We start from the raw sequence: 23,256 nt of genomic DNA, 5'->3' as shown, positions 1-23,256 counted from the left end.
AATCAACCGACTGGGGGAAAATACTTACAAAAGACACACCTGATAAAGGACTTCTGCCCAAGGTATACAAATACTTAAAACTCAGCAATAAAAAAATGAACTACCCAATTAAAAAATGGGCAACAGAGTCTAGGAGACACATCACCATAGAAGATATACAGATGGCCAATAAGCATATGAAAAGATGTTCAATATCATATGTCCTTAGGGAACTGCAAATTAAAAGAGTAACATACTATTATATACCTATCAGAATGGCTAAAACCCAAAAACACTGACAACACCAAATGTTGGCAAAAATGTAGAACAACAGAAACTCTCATTCATTGTTGTTGGGAATACAAAATGGTAAAGCCACTTTCAAAGACAGTTTCTTATAAAACTGAACATACTCTTACCATTCAGTCCAGCAATATTGCTCCTTGTTGTTTACTCAAGTGAATTGAAAAATTAAATCCACACATATAAACAAATGAATGTTTATAACAGCTTTATTCATGATTGCCAAAACTTAGAAGCAGTCAAGATGTCATTTAGTATACAAATGGATAGAAAAACTGTTTTATATCCAGGCAGTTGAATATTATTTAGCATTAGAAGAAAAGACCTAAGAAAATAAAAATTTTTTTAAAATGAAGTGACTTATTGAGCCATGAAAAGATATGGAGGAGACTTAAGTGCATATTACTAAGTGAAATAAGCCAATCTGAAAAGGCTACTTACTTATTGTATAATTCTAACTATATGACGTCCTGGAAAAGGCGTAGATTAAGGGTTGCCAAGGATCGGGAGAGGGCAGAGGGATGGATATGCAGAACATAGAAGATTTTAGAGCAGTGAAACTACTTATACATTTGTCAAGTCCATAGAGCATACTACACCAAGAAAGAGCCCTGATGTAGACTATAGACTTTGGGTGATAGAAATGTATCAATATTGGTTCACTGAATGTAACAAATATACCACTGTGGTGTGGGATGTCAAGAGATGGAGAGGTGGTGGGTGTGCGGGGACAGAGGGTATATGGCAACTCTTTGAACCTTCTGCTCGATTGTGCCATAAATCTAAAACTGTTTCAAAAAAAAAAAAAAAGGAAAAAAAAGCCTCTCCTCTCCCACCCCCCCCCCCAAAAAAAGGCAGAGAAAGGAGGAAATAGGGTTGTCATCAATTATTATTATTTTTGTCTGGGACTGTGAACATTGATGCTGTGAACTAAATTGAAGTGTCTTTTTGTTTTTTAATTACTACTTTTATTTATTTAAGTAGGCTCAGCATAGCATGGAGCCAATGCAAGGCTTGAACTCATGACCCTGGGATCAAGGTCTGAGCTGAGTTCAATGCTTAACTGACTGAGCCACCCAGGCAACCCCCTAAACTGAAGTTTTACTAGCAAGGTAGAAGTGAGGGAATTTCCTCCTTGATGGTATTTCCGAATTAAGATTTTTTTCTGGATGTAAATATGCTTCCTTACAATGTTATTTTAATTCCTTTTCTGTTTACTAGATGTGTGTTATGTCATTAGTAGTGTCTACTACCATACAGGTGCTTCCCGTGGTTTCCAACCTAAGTACTGAAAGAACAGCCAAGGGGCTTTGGCCTGGCCTCCCTGTCATCTGCTCTGAGCCACCCTCTGTCTTCTTCATTCTCTTGTGACTCAAGCTTTCTTGTTTACAAAATGGACAACCAGAGTTCCAGGTGCAGCTTGTGGTCTTGGGACTTCAGCCACAGGCCAGAGCTGCAGGGCAAGGGATTCAGTTGAAGCCCTTGTCTTTAATAGCACCAGGGTATAAAAACCTATTTTTATCTTTGTTTGAATAAAGTCTTTTAAGGACGTGTAAACAAATGAATCAAATACCATCAGAGCTGCTTACCTAAATCCAGGATAAGAGAGTGGAACAACTTGCCTAAACTCTTCTAGAACAATTAAAAGTCTTGTGTGGCAACTGCTAGGACATCACCTGCATGGCCTCCCACCCATGCCTCACCTTGGATCCAGCCACGCCTCCAGGGCACCCCCTGCATGGAGTACCAAAGGACATCTTGGCTGGCATCGACTCCAACTTCAGCTCTTCTGCCAGGGTGCTGTCTGTGTGGAGAGCACTGGGACTGCCCCAGCCCATGCTCACTTTAGCTCCAGCCCTCCTACCAGGACAGCTTCAGCATGGAGTGCTCCAGGACCCCAGCCCACAGCAGGCACAGCTCCACCTAGCCAGCCAAAGTCACCAGGCACACAACCTACACAAGGAATGACCATACCGAAGACCATTCCTTCAAGTTTAGAAGTAGCTGTTCTACCTGATTCATAGAAACAAACACAGAAAGTCAAGGAGCATTAGGTTAAACAGGAATATGCTACAAATGAAAGAACAGGACATAACTTCAGAAAAAAAAAAAAACCTAAATGAAATGGAGATAAGCAATAGCCTGATAAAGAATTTAAAGAAATGATTATAAAGATCACTGAGATCATTCAAGGAAAGAAGAGTGGAACTCAGAACTTCAACAAAGAGATAGAAGTTATAAAAAAGATTCAATCAGAGTTGAAAAATACAATAACTGAAATGAAAAATATACTAAAGCAAATCAACAATAGATTAATAAGTACAGAAGAATGGATCAAAGATCTGGAAGAAAGGATAACAGAAAGCACATAATAAGCTGAATAGCAAAAAGGAAAAGAATGTTAAAAAATAAAGGTAGGTTAAGAGATCTCTTAGACAAGATCTCTTAGACAAGATCAAGCAAACAAAACATTCACATTATGGGGGGTAGGGAGGTCGCAGAAGAAGAAAAGGGAAAAAAAGGGCAGAAAACTTATTTAAAGAAATAACAGCTAAAAACTCCCTTAACCTGGGGAAGGAAATAGACATCCATTTTCAGGAAGCACAGAGAATTCTAAAGAAGAGGACCCCAAAGAGGCCCATATCAAGATACATAATAATTAAAATGTGAAAGATTGAGGCACCTGGGTGGCTCAGTGCGTTAAGTACCTGCCTTTGGCTTAGGTCATGATCTCAGGGTCCTGGGGTCAAGCCCTGCATCGGGCTCCCTGCTCAGTGGGGAATCTGCTTCTCCCTCTGTCTCTCCTCACCGCTCATGCCCTCTCTCTGTCTCTCTCTCTCAGATAACCAAAATCTTCAAAAATAAATAAATAAAATGTCAAAGATTAAAGCCAAAAACAGCATTTTAAAAGCAGTAAGAGAAACAAAAATGTCCATACAAGAGAAAACATGTAAGGCTGTCAGCTGATTTTTTCAGCAAAACTTAGCAGGCTAGACCAGAAGGGCATGATATAGTCAAAGTGCTGAAATGAAAAAACCCACAACTAGGAATATTCTACTGGACAAGTTTATTATTCAGAATAAAGAGTTTCCTAAACCGGGGTTCCTCGGTGGCTCAGTTGGCTAAGCATGCCTTTGGCTCAGGTCATAATTTCAGGATCTTGGGATTGAGCCCTCATTGGCCTTCCTGCTCAGCGGGGTGTCTGCTGCTCTCTCTGCTCCTCCCCCACCCCTCGCTTGTGTTCGCTCTCAAAATAAATAAAAATCTTAAAGAAACAAAAAAGAGAGAGAGAGAGTTTCCCAAACAAATGTTAAGGGAGTTCTTCATCACTAAACCAGCCTTACAAGAAATGTTAAAAGGACTTTTATAAGTAGAAAAGAAAAGGCTGTAATTAGGAGAAAAAAAAAGAAAGAAAGAAAGAAAGAAATAGGCATGCCTGGGTCATTCAGTGAAATAAGCATCAGACTCTTGATTTCAGCTCAAGTTATGGTCTCAGGGTCATGAAATCAAGCCCCCTGTTAGGCTCTGCACAGGGTGTGGATACTTTTTAAGATTCTCTCTCTCCCTCCCTGTCTCTCTACCCCTTCCCCCACCCGCTACTCTTTCTCTCTCTCCAAGAAAAAAAAAGAAGTTAAAATAATATGAATAGAAAGTTGTAAAACATGACACATATACATAAACTATGGAAGGGAGAGTAAAACAGAAGTTATTTTAGAATGTGTTCAAATTAGGGTGCCTAGGTGGCTCAGCAGGTTAAGCATCTACCTTCCGCTGAGGTCATGATCCCAGGGTCCTGGGATTAACCCCCTCATCGGGCTCTCTGCTCAGTGGGGAGGCTACGTCTCCCTCTGCTCTCCCTGCAGCTCATGCTCTCTTTCTCGCTTGCTTGCTCTCTCTCTCTCAAGTAAATAAATAAAATCTGGGGCACCTGGGTGATGCAGTCATTAAGTGTCTGCCTTCAGCTCAAGTCATGATCCCAGGGTCCTGGGATTGAGTCCCACATCAGGCTCCTTGCTCAGCAGGGAGCCTGCTTCTCCTTCTCCCACTCCCCCTGCTTGTGTTCTCTCTCTTGCTGTATCTTTCTCTGTCATAAGTTAATAAAACCTTTTAAAAAACAAGAAGAAGGAAAGATTTAAAGAAAAAAATAATAATAAAATCTTTTCTAAAAATTAAAAAAAATGTGTTCAAACTTAAGTGACCATCAACTTAATATAAAATGCTATATACTTAGGATGTCATATATTAACATGGTAATCACAAACCCAAAACCTTCAAGAGATACATGAAAAAGAAAGCTAAGCATAGCATGTCAGAAAGTTGTCAGTCACAAGAAAAGAACGAGAAGAAGAAAGGAACAAAGAAGAACTACAAAAACAACCAGAAAACAATTAACAAAATGCCAATAAGTACATCCATATCAATAACTACTTACAATCTAAATGGTGAAAATGTTCCAATCAAAAGATACGGGGTGGTGGAATCGATGACAAACCAAGACTCATCTATAAGCTGCCTACAAGAGAGTCATTTCAGATCCAAAGACAAATACAGGCTGAGAAGTGTGAGCATGAGGAAAGATATTCCATCCAAATGGAAGTAAAAAAAACGAAAACAAAAACAAAAAATCCAGGTAGCAATACTTAGACAAATAGACTCTAAAACAAACACTGTAACAAGAGACAAAGAAGAGCATTCTATATTGATTAAAGGATCAAGCCACCAAGAGAATGTAACAATTATAAATATTTATTCATCCCAAATAGGAGCACCCAAATATTTAAAGCAAATACTAACAGATATAAAAGGAGAAACTAATAGTAATACAATAATAGTAGGAAACATTAGCTCTCCACTTACATCAATGGATAGATCACTAGGCAGAAATCAATAAGGAAACAGTGTCTTTTAGTAACACATTAGACCAGATGGACTCGATATCTATCTATCTATCTATCTATCTATCTATCTATCACATTTATTCCCCCAAACAACAGAATACCCATTCTTTTCAAGTTCCCATTGAACATTCTTCAAAATAGATCACGTGTTAGTCCAGAAAACATTTCTCAATAGACTAAAAGATTTAAGAAAATTGAAATCATATCATGTATCTTTTCTGAGCACAATATGACTAGAAATCAGTCACACACCAAAAAAAAGTAGATAAGACACAAAGGTGGAGGGGCGCGTGGGTGGCTCAGTGGATTAAGCCTCTGCCTTCGGCTCAGGTCATGATCCCAGGGACCTGGGATGGAGCCCCGCATTGGGCTCTCTGCTCAGCAGGGAGCCTGCTTCCTCCTCTCTCTCTCTGCCTGCCTCTCTGCCTACTTGTGATCTCTCTCTCTGTCAAATAAATAAATAAAATCTTAAAAAAAAAAAAAAAAGACACAAACATGGAGACTAAACAACATGCTGCTAAACAATTAATGGATCGATAAAGAAATAAAAAAGGAAATAAACAACTACATGAAGACAAATGAAAATGAAACAGCAGTCTAAATTCTTTGGGATACAGTGAAAACGGTTCTAAGAGGGACATTTATAGCAATACAAGCTTACCTCAAGAAATAAGAAAAACTTGGGACACCTGGGTGGGTCAGTTAGCTAAGCTTCGGACTCTTGATCTCAGCTCAGGTCTTGATCTCTGGTTCGTGAGTTCAAACCCCACATTGCTTTAGAAAAAAAGAAAAAAGAAAAACTCAAATAAACAATCCAATGTTACACTTAAAGGGAATGAGAAAAAAAAGTTCATCGTTAGTAGAAGAAAGGAAATCATAAAGATCAGAGCAGAAATAAATGAAATAGAGAGTAAAAATCAAGAAAAGACATCAATGAAATGAAGAGCTGTTTCTTTGAAAAGATAAGAAAAATCAATAGACCTTTAGCCAGACTCATCAGGGAAAAAAGGAGAGAGGTGACAAATAAATTAAAGCAGAATTGAAAGAGAAGCAACAACTGACACTACAGAAATAAAAAGGATGGGCCTCCTGGGTGACTCATTTGGTTAAGCATCTGCCTTCGGCTCAAGTAATGATCCCAGAGTCCTGGGGTTGAGCCCCGCATTGGGCTCCCTGCTCAGTAGGAAGCCTGCTTCTCCCTCTCCCACTCCCCCTGCTTGTGCTCTTGCTCTCTCTCTCAAATAAATAAAATCTTTAAAAAAAAAAATAAAAAGATTGTAAGAGACTATTCTGAAAAACTATATGCCAACAAATTGTATAATCTAGAAGAAATGAATAAATTTTTAGAAACATGATTTTCCCAAACTGATTCAGGAAGAAATAGAAAATCTGAACAGGCCAATTATAAGTAATGAAATTAAATTGGTAATCAAAAAATTCTTGAGAAAAAAAGTCTAGGAACAGATGGATTCACAGGTGAATTCTATCAAACATCCAAAGAAGAGTTAACACTTACTTTCTTCAAATTATTCCAAAAAATAGAAGAGGAAGGAAAGCTCCCAAATACATTCCATGGGGCCAGCATTACCCTGATATGAAAGCTGGCAAAGACAATACAAAAAAGAAAACTATAAACCAATATCCCTGATGAACATAGATGCAAAAATATCCAACAACAAAACAAAAAAATACCCAAGAAAATATTAATGAACCATATTCAACAGTACACCGAAAGTATCATTCACCACAATCAAGTGGATTTTATTATGGGGTTGCAAGGATGGTTCAGTATTTATCTGCAAATCAACGAAATATACTGCATTAACAAAATGAAGGATAAAAATCATATAATCATCTCAATAGATACAGAAAAAGCATTTGTCAAAATTCAATATCTGTTCATGACAAAAACTCTCAATAAAGTTGCTTTGAAGAAACATACCTCAAAAAATAAAGCCTATATATAACAAATCCACAGCTAACATCATACTCGATGGTGAAAAACTGAGAGTTTTTCCTCTAAGGTCAGGAACAAGACAAGGATGTCCTCTCTCACCACTTTTAATCAACATAGTCCTGGAAGTCCTAACCACAGCAATCAGACAACAAAAAGAAATGAAAGTCACCTAAATTGGTAAGGAGAAGTTAAACTATCACTATTACAGATGACATAGTAATCCACATAGAAAGCCCTAAAGACTCCATCAAAAACCAAAAAACTATTAGAAGTAATAAATGAATTCAGTAAAGTTTTTCAAAATACAAAATTAATACACAGAAATCTGTTGCATTTATATACACTAATAAAGAATTAACAGAAAGAGAAATTAAGAAAACAATTCCATTTATAACTATGCCAAAAAGAATAAAATACCTAGAAATGAATTTAACCAAGGAGCTGAAAGACCTGTATTCTAAAACTATACAGATTGATGAAAGAAATTGAAGATGACACAAATGAAAATGAATTGAAAGAATTAATATCGTTAAAATGTCCTTACTACCCAAAATAATCTACAGATTCAACGAAATCCCTATTAAAATACCAACAGCATCTTCCACAGAACTAGAACCAATAATACCAAAATTTGTATAGAACCACTAAAGACCCCAAATAACCAAAACAATCTTGAGAAAGAACAAACCTGGAGGTATCACAAACCCAGATTTCAAGATATATTACAAAGCTATAGCAGTCAAAATAGTATGGTGCTGTCACAAAAGTAGATACATAGGTCAATGGAACAGAATAGAAAACTCAGAAATACACCTGTACTGTATGGTCAATTAATCTATGACAAAGGAGATAAGAATATACACTGGGGGACAGTCTCTTCAATACATGGTGTTGGGAAAAGAGCTGCATGCAAAAGGATGAGCCTGGACCACTTTCTCTCACTATATGAGAAAATAAACTCAAAATAGATTAAATGCTTAAACATGAGACCTGAAACCATAAAACTCCTAGAAGAAAACATAGGCAATAATAGTTCCTTTGACATCAACTTCAGGAATATTTCTCTAGATATGTCTCCTCAGGCAAAGAAAACAAAAACAAAAATAAACTATTGAGATGACACCAAAATAAAAATCTTTTGTGTAGCAAGGGAAACCACCAACAAAATGCAAAGGCAAGCCACTGAATGAGAGAAGATATTTGCAAATGATATATCTGATAAGGGGTTAGTATCCAAAACATATAAAGAACTTATACAACTCAACACCAAAAAGCTAACCAATCCGATTAAAAAATGACCGGAGGACGTTTTTCCAAAAAAGACATGCAGACGGCTAACAGACACTGGAGAAGATGTTCAACGTCAATATTCATCAGGGAAGTGTAAATCAAAACTACAGTGAGGTATTAACTTACACCTGTCACAAAAGCTAGGATCAAAATACAAGAAAGAACAAGTATTGGCAAGGATGTAGAGAAAAAGGAATTTATACACATTATTGGTGGGAATGTAAATTAGTGTAGCCCCTGTGGAAAACAGTACGGAGGTTCCTCAAAAACTTAAAGATAGAATCATCATAGGATGAAATAATTCCTCTACTGGGTCTTTACCCAAAGAGAATGAGAACACTAATTCAGAAAGATATGTGTACCCTTTTATTTATTGCAGCATTAGTTACAATAGCTAAGATATATAAACAACCCTTACGTCCATCAACAGATGAATAAAGAAGATGTACCATAGATATGAAATGGGATAGTTCCCAATTCTAAAATAGAATGAGGTCTTGGCATTTGTGATAATACAGTTGGACCTAGTGAGTATTATGTGAGGGGAAATAAGACAGAGAAAGACAAATGCCATATGATTTCTTTTTATGTGGCATTAAAAAAAAAAAAACAAAACAAATGAAAAAACAAAAAGCAGAAACAGACCCATTAGTACAACGAACAAACTGATGATTTCTAGAGGGGACGGGGTAGAGGGTAGGCAACATAGGTGAAGGGAAGTAGGAGATACAGGCTTGCATGGAATGTATGGAATGTTGTATGGAATGAATAGGTCACAGGGATAAAAGGTATAGCAGGGGGGCTGGAGTCAATTGTGTCGTGATGTCTGGTGACAGATGGGAGCTATACTTGTGGTGAGCATAGCATAATGCATAGACTTATTGAATCAGTGTTGTACACCTGAAACTAATGTAAACTATGTGCCAAGTATACTGGAATCTTTTAAAAATGTAAAAAAAAAAAAATCTGAAACAAACAATACCAAATATTGATAAATATTAAACCTGAGTGACAAATTTTTTTAAAGCTTTTATTTATTTATTTGACAGAGAGAGAGATCACAAGTAGGCAGAGAGGCAGGCGAAGAGAGAGAGAGAGGAGGAAGCAGGCTCCCTGCCGAGCAGAGAGCCCGATGTGGGGCTCGATCCCAGGACCCTGAAACCATGACCTGAGCTGAAGACAGAGGCTTAACCCCCTGAGCCACCCAGGCACCTGACAATTTTTTTTTTTTTTTAAGTGAGCTAACTGAAAATTTTGTGTTCTGTTGTTTGTAAAAATGAGCACGAAGTGAGAAATCAGCAGCAAAATCTCTAAGACCAAATGTTGGCATCTTAGTCCTAATAGCGCTCTAATCCAGGTTTATTTTTTATTTTTTTTCTTCTTTTTAAGTTTTTATTTTAATTCTGGTATAGTTTCAGGTGTACCAGTGTAATAGTTTCAGGTGTACAATAGTTTCAGTGTAATCGATTCAGGCGTACAGTATAGTGATTCATCAATTCCGTACAACACCCGGTTCTGTTCACAAGGGCTCTCCTGCATCCCCACCCCCATTTAACCCATCCTCCCACCCACCTCCTCTCTGGGAACCACCAAAGCTTATTTTTAAATAAAAAATTGAAAGGTTTTACTCCTCTCTTTATCACAACGAGAATCTTTTTCCACTCCTACCCTTTCTTGTTTCCTGTTTCCTGGACCCAAATAATTTATTATTTTTTTTAGTACAATTACTGATTTACTTGAACCAAGGATGTCAAAGAGTAACTGAAATAAATAATTAGATTATAATAAAAAGGTTTTTATGTTGGAACTAAAGCCGTATCAGCACTGACTTTTAGTAAATGGTGCTTCCGTGGCCTGAGAGTTTCACAGATGTTGTCTCTGCCCTTTGAGAGTTAATCAAAGAATGACAAGCAATGTTGTTGGCATAGACTTACATACGGTGAGTATATTAAAATGTTCGTGTGTATGAATTATATTCAGTTAAAGTCCGAACTTAAACCAATATCCTTTAAAAGGAGAGAACTGCAACACAGTAATTAATTAGCGTTTGTGCTTACTATAACAAAGCCCCTTCTTGTCTAAACCAAAGTCTTCTAGGTTTATTACAACAATCAGAGTAATGTGTTGGAATTTCACATGTGTATGTGTGCGTGAATAATGCGGGTCTTAACATTCCTTGGCCGAGTCCTATTCTTAGGTAGTTTTTCACAGAATGGCAGTTTTTACAAAAGCACAGTGTTTTCTCTTCAATGAAGTATCCCAAAAAGAATTCTAATCAATGGCAGACCTAATATCCCTTCTTTATTTGCCATCAGCCTAAGTTCAGGCTGTAACCTCTATGTTTTAATTGTGTTTAAGCCAGTATGTAGACTGATATTGTCTCCCTCCTACCTGTGGCACAGAATGACTATTGCACGCTGCAAACTGGAACATTAGGCTCCCTTCCTGTCTCGCTTCTGTTTCCCACTTTCCTAAGTTTCATTTCCTCATGCCTTTAGAAAGATACAGATGGAATTAAAGCCACTTATGAAATGTCCTCCTTGGTGGTATGTCCTACTTAAGGTTTTTTTGGGTCATAAATATGCTTTCTCACAACATTATTATAATCCTTAATGTATTAACTGTTTGTAATGAAAGTGCATTTCTTATTTAAAAAGTGAAATTATGCACGTGCTGCTGTCAGAGGAATTCTTTGCAATGTGCGAGTCAATTTGTTCATTTATCCCATGGGCACTGATCGAGTGCTCCTTATGGCCCAGCACTTTGGGACCTGAACCCTTATCCTCAGAAGTTCACGAAGCAGTAGAAGAAATAGACTCATAAATGAAACACCATGGCATGTCGCCCTTGCCATGCTAGAGATCTTTCTAACACAGTAATGTAAACCCTGAGAAGGCACACGTGTGGTCTCCTAGGACATGCTATTTGAATGGAATCCTAAGGGTTGCTTAGCAAAACCCTCCTCCTGGCCATGATTTAGGGCCAGAGATCCACCCAGTTTCTGTGGAATAGGAAGAACTCATCCAAATTCCAGTTCTAGTGGAGAACTGAGACACCACACCTATTAGAGAAGCAAGAACTCAGAACAGGGCAAAGGTGGTAACTCTGTATAACACTACTTAACCATCCAACAACAACGACAAAAATCATGTCCTCTATCATCAGCAGATGTTTATTGATTTCTGAGTATGTTTGCGGTAATGCTTATGTGCTGGAAATACGGCGTTGAACAAGAGAGATAATTCTTCACCCTGATAGAACTTGTATGAGAAGGAAAATAATATTAGAGATTTGGGAAAACATCATGTGAAAGAAGCTGCTTATAGAAGAGTATATATATGGTATAATCTGGACTTTATTATATGGGAAAAGACTAAAAGATTACTTTATGTTAGCTTTTGCTGCATAACAGACTACAAAACATCTTGGTTTAGGCAACAACCATTTATTATTTGGCTTGAGACTCAGTGGGTTTGTGCTCTGGACTGGGCTTACTGGTAGTTATTCTGCTGGTCTTGATTGGGTTCATTGAAGGATCTGCGTTCATCGGCTACTCAACTAGGCAACTCTCTTTCTGGGGACTTGCCGAGTGTCAGCTGATGTGACAGGGGCAACTAGGCATCAGTCCCTTGTCATTCAGAAGGTTAGCATAGGCTTATTTACAAGGTAGCAGTACATTCCAAGGGCAGCAAGAGAGGGTAATCACAATCACAAACTTTCTTTCAAGTCTCCAAGTCCAACATTTGCTATTGTCCTGTTAACCAAGCCCCTAGTCAGGGGTGAGAGAGAAAGACCCAAGGGTGACCCTCCAGGGAGGTATGAAAACATTTGGGGGCCTTGCTGCAACAATTTAGTACAGATATACACCAAAAAGTTGAGGGTGGTTGCCCGGGTAGTGGGATTATAATTTATGGCTTCTTGTTTGTTTCTCCTTTAATTTCTGACATTTCTTTTGGTAATCAGGAGAAGGAACTCGGAGGCCTATAATCAGAAGCTGAGGATGCCAGGCACTTGCAGCTTGAAGCTCAGTGACAATGCCCAGTGGTTAACACTGGCCACCATGTTTGGGCCCCTAGATGTACATCATACCCCACTTAGCCTGGCTGGACTGGGGAAGAGAGGCTTCAGCAAATTGTTTTTTTGTTCAGAAACAGAGTGTATTATCATCTAGTCTGCATATAAGAGAAATTAGAAGATTCAGTTTGGGGTGTAAGAGCAAACACAGGCAGGAGGAAATTGATGGAGGAGGCCCCCTTAGGCAAATTTGAACCCCCTATTGGAGTGGGATGAAATTGGGAAAGAAAGAAGAGAATTCTGTCCCTGATAAGTTTGGAATTAGTTATTAGAATATTATATTCTGGTGAAAACTCAAACATCATTTTACTCAAAATCTTCATTACACCAGATTTCCAGAGAAGTGGCAAGACCTGATAGGCTTCCTGACATCTTATGGCAGAGGTAGAACTAGAACCTATGTCTCCTGAGAGCAAGTCTGGTGGTTTCTCCCTATGGCACTGCTGCTCTGAAGACAGCTGGTCCATTTGTGAACAGCGGGATGGTGACTGGGTCTCTCTCTTCCCCTTCACCCTCCCTCACACACACACGCACACACACACAGACTGTATTAAGATGATCCAAGTGTTACCATTGACTATGGCGACCATTGGCTACCATTTCTCATGCTGTGCCTTTAAGACTACACCTGGAGGTTATGAGATAAAATACACTAAGCAAGCAATTTGTAAAAGAATTACAGTTAATGAGCACTTGAAAAATACTGGTTGGATTGCCAAGTCAACACTGGTCTCAGGCCTGGGATTTTGCCAGGGGCAAATTATCTGCTACATCGATGGAACTCTCTTGGCTTTGCTTGACTTGAGCCTATTAGTATGCTCAAGGCCTTTACCTTGAAAGGAGCATTGAGAATGCTGCAGTGGATGTTTTATTATTTATCAAGTCCAATGCCATTCCTTTTTATCATGGTCAGAACCAGATATTTTGTCATAAAGGAATATATACAATTACTTCACAAAAACGAACCTGGCTTATTGCATCTATCTAAATATATCTGAGCTAAGGATGTGAAATGGAAGGAAACAAGAAAAAGAGGGAGAGACAGAAGAGCTACTACTCATACGTATCACAGTTTACAGGATTCCAAGAAGGTGTTCTGATTCAGGCCTCATGAAAACAGGTCCATGCAGAAATCAGAGAGACCTCTCTGTGAAGTGTGGGTATCTCCCCTTTTCTACCACATACAGATAAAAGAATGAGTTAATGATTTCTGTGTGTCAGGCCAAAAATGACTCAGGCCCAATGATTTGGGTTTTTAACTGGGTAGCTTGAATTGTAAGGTGATTTTCTCACTTTATATGATCTCAGGTGTGGATCTGATGGTCTGCCTAATCCTGCCCCTTTCCTTGCATTTGCACTGAAAGCCCACTCAGCTTTTATTTCTGCCACCATGGGTGGAGACTAACGGGAAGCATGTCACCTATGTGGTGACAAGACATGCAGAAAATGCCTTCTTGATTGTTGCCAACGATAAGACCCAAAATCCTAAAACGTGAGGCTACCTGACTGTTCTCCACAGCCCCTGAATTGCTGTGAGCTATCTTTGTCTCCAGTCCTATTTGCATTTTCCCATGCTGGCCACACTGTGTGTATGATTTGCTGAAGTTTCTGAGAGCTAAGGAATCTTTGATAAATGAGCATCTATTCTAGATGTAAGGCATTTGCTTGAAATAGGTTTGACTCTCGATTAATGTTGCATGGGGTTTAAAGATCTCTAACCTATGCTCTGTTTTGTTAAATAGAGCAGCCTTGAAAATGGATGAGGTTGCCGGACACTAGGATCTCCTTGACCTTTGGGCCCCCGAGCCATATCTAAAGTTGTAGCAAGTGGATAGAAACATAATCTGCAAGCTCTTGCTTTTCTATTCCACTCTCCTCTGACTGGTCTTGGAAACACCAGACTCCAAACCCCAACTGCAACAGTTTCTATAATATTATACCTATCCAGAATTGTTCTGACACAAATGGATGGATATTCCAAGGTTGAAATAATCTACTCTAGAGATATTCCTGAATTTATTCTATACATAAGTCATTAAAAAATAATTTGAATCACTTATTAACAGTAATTGACTATCTACTCTGAGCCAGGTTTCTGGGATTATAGAGGTAAGTAAATTAAGTCTTTCTCCTCAAGAAGTCCAAAGCCAAACACAGGGGACACATCTATAAACATTATATAAACATTAATATAACAGCTTGTCCTAAGTACAACAGTAAAATTGAGGCACAGTAGTAGAACAAAGGGGCAGTAATTAACTCTCTCTGGAGGCGAAATGCTCAGGGAAGGCCTCTAAAGTCCCATTCAGTAGTGCAGGCCTAGCAGATTCTTTAAGGACTCATGAGGATTATCTAAAGCACATGGAATTAAGGAATATTTGGGCTGAAAAGTACCTTTTTTTTTTTTTTTTTAGCGATTTTAGAGACAGCACGAGAGCGAGAGCAGCAGGGAGAGGGAGAGAGAATCTGAAGCAGATCCCCACTGAGCACAGAGCCCAACTAGGGCTTGGTCCCACCCTTGCAAGATCATGGCTTGGGCCAAAACCAAGACTTGGAGCCTTAACTGACTGAGCCACCCAGGCACCCTGGGCTGAAATGTATAATGTATCTTTAGAAACGACACTCTCTCTCTGCATTTGGCCAAGAGTGCTTTTATATGCCATTCTCCCCAAACAGAACCCTTTGTTCAAAAAACAGGAATGAGAGTGGTGTTAAAGGTACTAAAATACAAAAGTTTTTCCTTTCTTTGGTCTCTCTTTTGATTTGTGATGTTATTTTTAGTGGCTATTTAATGTTCATCTAAGTAAAAAAGTTTTCTTCATTATTAGCATGAATTTTACTGTTTATATTTTTTTCAATGCCAGCTTTAACCGTAAGAGCATTAACTCAGACACGGAATCACTGAAATTACACAGTTTTTGTCTCGTGGCTCCTATATGCATATGCATTTCATTCTTACCAAAATACTAGAAAAGGTCAACCAAACTAACTCAACTGTTTCCATTTCACTTCATGATATGGGCACATTCTACCAATATTCTTTGCCTTACTGCTGAGTAAGGAACTGCCGAAAAGAAAAGAGTCTATGGGCTGCCTTATCTTCTCCTTTCCTTCCGTATCGTCATTTCCAGTGTAAGTGGCTGGCTAAGACAGAGAAGGAACAAGAGTGAGAGAGGGCATGATAGGGTTCCTTGTTTTTTGTGTTAAAATGCCATCACCTTCTTTGCACATTTGAAACAAACTGTGGTTCGAACAGAAGCATGGCCTCTTGGGGCTGTCAACACTGCCACTTACTCGGTCCTGGATGTAACACCTTCCGCTTGCTCTGAGTCTCACTGTGGGTTTGCCAGAATGCTGTGCTCCAGAATGAGTACGCCACTCCCAGGGTAGTGGGAGTGCCATATGCACTAGGAGTATGAAGGAACAGTGGATACACGTGTTGTGTATGTTTCCTCTGCTCACGTGCATTCCACTGCCCCATCAGACATCACTTACAAGACCCAAGTTCAAAGACAAAATCATTAAGACTTTCATAATACCAGCAGAATATCAAACCAAGAGCACTGCTCTGTCTAGAAAAAAGGTTAAACCTGTATCCAGGCTCAAAATAAACATGTTGAATTCCTGCATATCAGGTTTATGATTTGCCACCATTGCAGCTTCTAGGAAAAACTTCCTATGTTTAACCACGGTGATATATTGCTGATCGAGGTTACAGTTATTCCTCAACAATACTACGATGTTATTGCAACCATAATTTACACCAGAATATTGTGTTTTGTGCAGACAAAGGTAACCGAGCTTGGTCTTCTTGACTTAAAGTTTCAAAATCTAACAAGCCACAGTAGACAAGAATAGATGTATAAAGTACATAAGACAATAGTTTAATACTGAATAAAGTCTCTCAGTAAATTACCTACCTATGTAATGTCAGAGAAGTAAGTTTTCCAATTGTATAATAAAGAACAAGTCATTAAGGTTGCATATTTAGAGGTCAAAACACATATCCTCTTTATATAACAAAAGGTTTATTTGTAAAATTGCAGTAGTAAAGTTGTTGCTAAGTTTTTTATGCCTGTAACACAAAATGCTTTACCATTCATTTTGGGTTTTTTTTTTTCTTTTTGCTTGGTTTTTTGTTTGTTTCTTTTAAAATAGACTTTACTTATAAGAGTAGGTTTAGGTTCACAGGAGAAATGAGCAGAAAGTACTGAGTTCCCGTGAACCTCCTATCTTTGCAAGCCTTATTCTTTAATTATTTTTCAAAGCATCTTTAAAAAACAGGTGAGCCTCTTAACTATGACAATACTTTTGGAGAAACTATGGTACAGAATTTTATTGCTTTAGACCAGATGTATCTTAAAGATCGAGTTGGTGTTTCCTAAGCTTCAACCCCCTGAGATCTATCTCACAGATTTGGTGATATTCACAAGTTATGCCTCATTTATCAGTGTAGTGTTTTTTTGTTTTGTTTTGTTTTATTTAAACTGACTTACTTGTTGGAACACTTTGATGGCTTAATTGGTTAAGCATCCAACTCTTGGTTTCAGCTTGGGTCATGATCTCAGGGTCGTGGGATGGAGCCCACATGTCCAGCTCCAGGTCCAGCAGGGAGCCTGCCTGGGGTTCTCGTTCTCTCTCCCTCTGCTCCTCCCCGTGCTCATGCTCTCTATCTTATTTGGGAGAGACAGAGTGAAAGAGAGAACAGAGGGAGAGAGAGAGGCAGACTCCCTGCTGAGCAGAGAGCCCGATGCCGGGCTCAATCCCAGGACCCCGAGATTATGACCTGAGCCAAAGGCAGATGCTTAACTGACTGAGCCACCCAGGTACCCAAATAAATCTTTTTCAAAAAAATAAACTGACTCATCTATTTTACTTAAATGCCTTAGTTTTATTTATTTATTTATTTATTTATGTTAAGATTTTTTTTTAAAGATTTTATTTATTTATTTGACAGAGATCACAAGGAGGCAGAGAGACAGGCAGAGAGAGAGGAGGAAGCAGGCTCCCTGCTGAGCAGAGAGCCCAACGCGGGGCTCGATCCCAGGACCCTGGGATCATGACCTGAGCCGAAGGCAGAGGCTTTAACCCACTGAGCCACCCAGGCGCCCCAATGTGTTCATTTTAAATAGAAACTTCCAGGCGCCTGGGTGGCTCAGTGGGTTAAGCCGCTGCCTTCGGCTCAGGTCATGATCTCAGGGTCCTGGGATCGAGTCCTGCATCGGGCTCTCTGCTCAGCGGGGAGCCTGCTTCCTCCTCTCTCTCTCTGCCTGCCTCTCTGCCTATTTGTGATCTCTCTCTGTCAAATAAATAAATAAAATCTTTAAGAAAAATAAATAAATAAGTAAATAGAAACTTCCTCTATTCCATAATTAGGAAGGCCATTTAAAAACTGATGTAGAACTGCAACAGCTACAGAGAAGTTTGTGCATGTACACATGTATCACCTCAAATCAATTCGCAGAACTATGCCTGTCACAGTTTGGCAAAATTGATTCAGTTCAGTATTCTTAGAAGTTTTTTTGCTGCGATACTGATAAGAGGTGGCATTCACAACAAGGCACGAGATGGTTATATGTAACAATTTAAAGGCTTTCACATAGATCTGGCAGAACATGGGGTTGGCCTAGTCTCCACATCCACTACGTGTCCTTGTGCCTCATTTCTTCCACTGATTCTCACACCTCATTCATAGGCAGAGCATCCAAAGCTAGGGAAATCAGGGATCTGCCCAATTTACACAGCCTGAAAGAAAGCCAGGTCCTCCCCTCTACCCTCCTATCCCAGAACTCTTTGTGGTTTACCACAGGAACTTCCCAACACGAAAACTGAGATCATCAAACGATAGGTTCATGGACATGACAGCAGGAGATTAAAACATAAAGTCGTAGTGTCCTCTTGCAAATGAGCACCAATATCCAAAAACTCAGCAGTGCCTCCTCAAACATCTACCCCGTGGACAGCGAGAAGGTAGACCAGTGTTTCTCCAAGTCTGGGACATATGCATGAGACAATTTGGGGGAGTACAAAATGCAATTTTACAAAGCATAGACAGCCATTGTGAGGAAGCCACTCAAAAGTGAGGAAGTGAGGAAGCCACTTTTCAATTCTATTTTAATCTTTCTGACATCAGGAGAAAAATCTCTCATATCATTAAAAACTTATCCTAACACTTGCTAATCTACTTTTTTTTTTAAACAATGAGAGAACAGGCATCACATTCAAGACATTGATCAGGTATTTAACAAGATGGTACTTAATTAGTAAACTCTTTTCAGTTTTATTATGTGTTTTGGTCTGATCAGGCTGCTATAAGAAAATACCAGAGATGGGGTGCCTTGAACAAAGGCATTAATTTCTCACAGTCCTAGAGGCTGGAAAGTCCAAAATCAAGATGCTGGCAGATTCAGTTCATGGTGAGGCCTTCTTCCTAGCTTGCAGAAAGGTTCCTTCTAGATGATTCCTCATATGGGACTGAGGGAGAGAGAGAGAGAGAGAGAGCAAGTGGAAGCTCTAGTGAGCAAGAGAGGAAGGGCTTTGGTTTATTCCTCCCCTTCTAAGAACACTAATCCCACAACAGGGGCTCCACTTTCATGACCAAATCTCAAACCAATCACTTCCCAAAGGTCCCACCTCCAAGGATCATCACAATAGGGTTTAGAACTTCAACAAATGAATTTTGGAGGGACCCAAACATTTAGTCCATAACAATATGTTTTATGGTTACTTTCTGGTTATGATAGGTGACTCAAAAAGCTCTATTCAAAAAAAAAAAAAAAAGGTCTATTTATGGTAGCATATACAACTTATCACTTAAATAATCTTATTTAAATAAAAAAGTGACACGATTTAAAGAAACTCTGAAATAGCTAATAGTTCTGGTGACATTTAAATAGGTCAAAAATGTGGAAATTGGGGTACCTGGGTGCTCAGTGGGTTAAGCCTCTGCCTTCAGCTCAGGTCATGATCTCCGGGTCCTGGGTATCAAGCCCCGCCATTAGGCTCTCTGCTTGGCAGGGAACCTGCTTACCCCCTCTCTCTGCCTGCTGCTCTGCCTACTTGTGATCTCTCTCCCTCTCTGACAATAAATAAATAAATCTTAAAAAAAGAAAAGAAATGTGGAAATTGTGTGGAAATGGCTGAGGCTTAAGAATCACTGGCAGAAGTAAACAGAATGAATATTGGTTTCTGCTGTGTGTTGAGTATTCTCCCAAACATTAGGCATTTGTGATGAAGATGGGAAATTTTGACAAGTCAAACCCCAACTAACCAGAGGCACTTTTTTTTCCTGGAAAATTTTTCACTGGGTGAAATAATTCATAGTAGTGGGGAAATAAATTGCTATGTCACTCATTTCCATGAGCAGACTAGTAAAGGAGACAAGAAAACAAAAAGAAGGTAATTTCAATCCTGGCAAGGTTTCTGTGCCTTTGGAGAGAGGGACAGGAAGCGAATTGACCATCACCGGACAGAACATGTTGGTGGCTCTGGGTGTGGAACGGTGGAGTGGAGGAGGAACCAACTATGGGAAGAAAGATGCACTTCTTTGCCACTAATGGGAAGAACCTGATGGTAGGAACCCCCAAAAATGGGCAGAGAGGAGGAAAAAAATGGGGCTGCATCTTTTCATTACCCCCAACTTTAGTAATGTTTTCTACTTACAAACACTTGATTATTTTGCTGTTGTTTATCAAGGTGGAAGGTAATTGTGGGGAGGGGTGGGGCTAGATAATGATTGAAGAGTGCCTGTCATCTCCTATTTATGTATTTATTTGTCCCCAAATGTACTCATCACCTGTAAGGGGGGAAAGTGCAGAAGTACCAGGCACTGGGGACAGTAGGGGGCAAAGAGACATAGTTCTGACATCATAGAATTTGCAACCAAGTGGTGTAATGGGCTTTTTAAAAATGCTGATACAAATGAATGCCGTGAAAAACCAACAGGCAGAAACTGTGTGCTGTGAGACTGAGAAAGAGGGTTTAATCAAGTACTGCCTCTTGTTGCTCAAATCCAGCTGGCCTCACCTCTTTTCCAGTGACTGCTGTGGTCATCAGTTCCAGAGCCGGCTTCCACGGGGTCCTTCCAAATGCAATGCTCACCCCACCCACCCCAGCACCTCTGCTGGGCCCAGGCTGCCGGCGACTAGGCTCCTGACTCCGGGCTTCTCTGACTTCACTGTGTGGCATGACTTTGAGAACCCACTGAACACTCACAGGTGTGCAGCCCCGACTGTGGGAGAGTTAAAGCCTTGTCAGGAACTGCTGGGTAAACGCTTCCCTCGTACTGAAGTCTGTGGCAGGAAGCATCTGAGATCCATTTCAAAGGGTCCTCAGGAGGTCCTGAGAGGTCCAGTCATTCCCAGCAGAGTGATGCGTCTGTGTATCGTCTGTGTATCATCTCCCCTCGATTTCATGATTCTCTCCCCCACCCCAGCGGGGTGCTACACCAGCTCATCCGGCAAAAGCCCATTGTCAAATCTCAGGAATTTTGCCGTTGAGTGGTAAACACAAGCATTACTTTAAATTAAATTATGTTTTTAAACAAGGGTAATAAATATTCAAGATTTCTAATTATTTCACTCCGTCTTATTATTATCTGTGCTCTTGAGGATATTGACATCTATCACGGTATCTGTTTGGTGGAAATACTGTGTAATGGGTGTGACACTGCATCTGTTTCCAAGTGCACATTCAATGACATCATGTTAGTAGCTCAATACTAGCCACAGCAGAAGTATGATACCGCAGAAATAGGCAAATGCTACAAATTATAATTTGATTGTTTTGTTAATTGCCTAGACTTTGGAAAATGATAGAGAAAATAATAATAATGTAAATTAAACTTAGAAGTGTGTCCAGTCTCTAGCAATGACATTGTGAATGGCACATAAAACTGTGTTCTAAACGATTATTCAATTCGGCAAAAAAGTCATTCATACAATTTATGAATGAATGAAACTGGCACACACCTTTCATTTTCCTTTTTTTTTTTTTAAGATTTTATTTATTTATTTGACAGAGATCACAAGTAGGCAGAGAGGGAGGCAGAGAGAGAGAGGAGGAAGAAGTCTCCCTCCTGAGCAGAGAGCCTGATGCGGGGCTCAATCCCAGGACCCCGGGACCATGACCTGAGCCGAAGGCAGGGGCTTTAACCCACTGAGCCACCCAGGCACCCCCATTTTTCTTATTAGTATAAATAAACAACATTCATATTGCAACTGTACTTTTTTGTCAATCACAAACATAGGCTGCTTATGGATATAAAAGTTCAGCAAAAATCAGTGAAAGCATTCTGTGAAAATCAATAAGCTCTTTGGAATTTCCGAGAAATAGCATTGTACATTTCATTATAATTTGGAAATTTTGTCCTATACAGTAGTCCTCCCTTATCTGCAGGGGCTGTGCTCCAAGACTCCCCGTGGATGTCAGAAACTGCAAATACTATTGAACCCCACATATACTATGTTTTTTCCTATACATATATACCTATGATACAGTTTAAATTCTAAGTTAGACAGAGTAAGAGATTAAACAACAATAATAATAAAATAGAACAATTATAACAATATACTGGAATAAATGTTGAGAATGTGGTCTGTCTCAAACTATCTTACTGTACAGTACTCACCCTTCTTCTCGTGATGCTGTGAGATGACAAAATGTCCACGTGATGAGAGGACATAGGGTGAATGACATAGGCACTGTGACCAACCATTAGGCTGCCATCGACCTTCCAACAATATCTCAGAAAGAGGATCATTTCCTTCTGACCATGCTTGAATGCAGGTAACTGAAACTGTGGAAAGTAAAACCACAGATAAGGGGGGGATTACTGTACATTATTTATGTCCATAAATATGTGAAATAAACTTATGCACATGTATGTATACACACATACATTTTTTCTCTGGAGAGCTGGTTGTTGAACATTCATCAGCTCCTTATCCATATGAAAGTCTTTATCTGAAACTGTGCTTTGGATGGGGGGGGTGGTCCAAGGATAAGCATGTGAACTTGGAGCTCAATCAACTCACCAGTTAGATGGCAACAAGCACCCTGTTGCTGGGAGTGTGTTGACAACTGACGTGTAGGAGCATCACAGTTACTAAGACTGCGACGTTCGGTAATGGGGGTGACATGCAGATGGAAAATGACCCACATAGACCCACTGGCTTATGGGGTAGGTTTAACACTGGAGGAATGGTAAGGATTGTGGAACTTGCAGATCTTGGTTCTACCCCCTTGCTGGAGCTTTAGTTCCAGCTGAGAGGCCCAAAGGTATAGGAGATCCCAGGGATCAGGAGACTCGTCTGTTCAAGATTTCATTGTATTAAAAATAGAGTACTGTTTAGAGAACTTTAAACCTCATATAGCACGGAGCTGCCGGCTGAACCACTTTCAACCAATGTCCCCACAGGAACCAACGGATAGATGGCCAAATGCATTTCATAAGATTCCCGGAAAGCTCTGTGTGCTCAAGCAACCAGCTGCCCATAACTGTGGTCAATTCAGTAATGCATCTTTGTGTTGACTCACCCTTCCTCTCTCTTTCACTCCCCTGTTCTCACTCCTGCTGTACACTTAGACGAGAGTCTTTGTTTCCAGCTCTGCTTTGGGGGAAACTTGAGTTACATGAGACCTGGGTCTTACTTAGATTGGGAACTGGAGACATGTCAACAGACCCTGAAAGATCAGGTGATGGAGGCCGAGGGAGTAGAGGAGCATCCACGTGAAGCAAATAGTTTGTTTCAAAGT

The 23,256-nt window shown here is 39.6% G+C and overlaps 1 long non-coding RNA gene across 1 annotated transcript; it reads right to left on the bottom strand.

The window, feature by feature from the left end:
* Positions 1-3,837: 3,837 nt before the first annotated feature.
* On the bottom strand, positions 3,838-22,261 carry LOC116597611. The gene is made up of 3 exons (XR_004288690.1): positions 22,108-22,261; positions 5,834-5,836; positions 3,838-3,851 (listed from the first exon to the last, which is right to left on the bottom strand). It is a non-coding gene; the product is annotated as an uncharacterized LOC116597611 (long non-coding RNA).
* Between the last annotated feature and the right edge of the window lie 995 nt (positions 22,262-23,256).

This window comes from Mustela erminea, chromosome 8 (assembly GCF_009829155.1).
Source record: "Mustela erminea isolate mMusErm1 chromosome 8, mMusErm1.Pri, whole genome shotgun sequence".
NCBI classification, from domain to species: Eukaryota; Metazoa; Chordata; class Mammalia; order Carnivora; family Mustelidae; genus Mustela; species Mustela erminea.
Note: the sequence above shows the minus strand (reverse complement) of the source record. Positions and strands in the feature narration are given on the sequence as shown.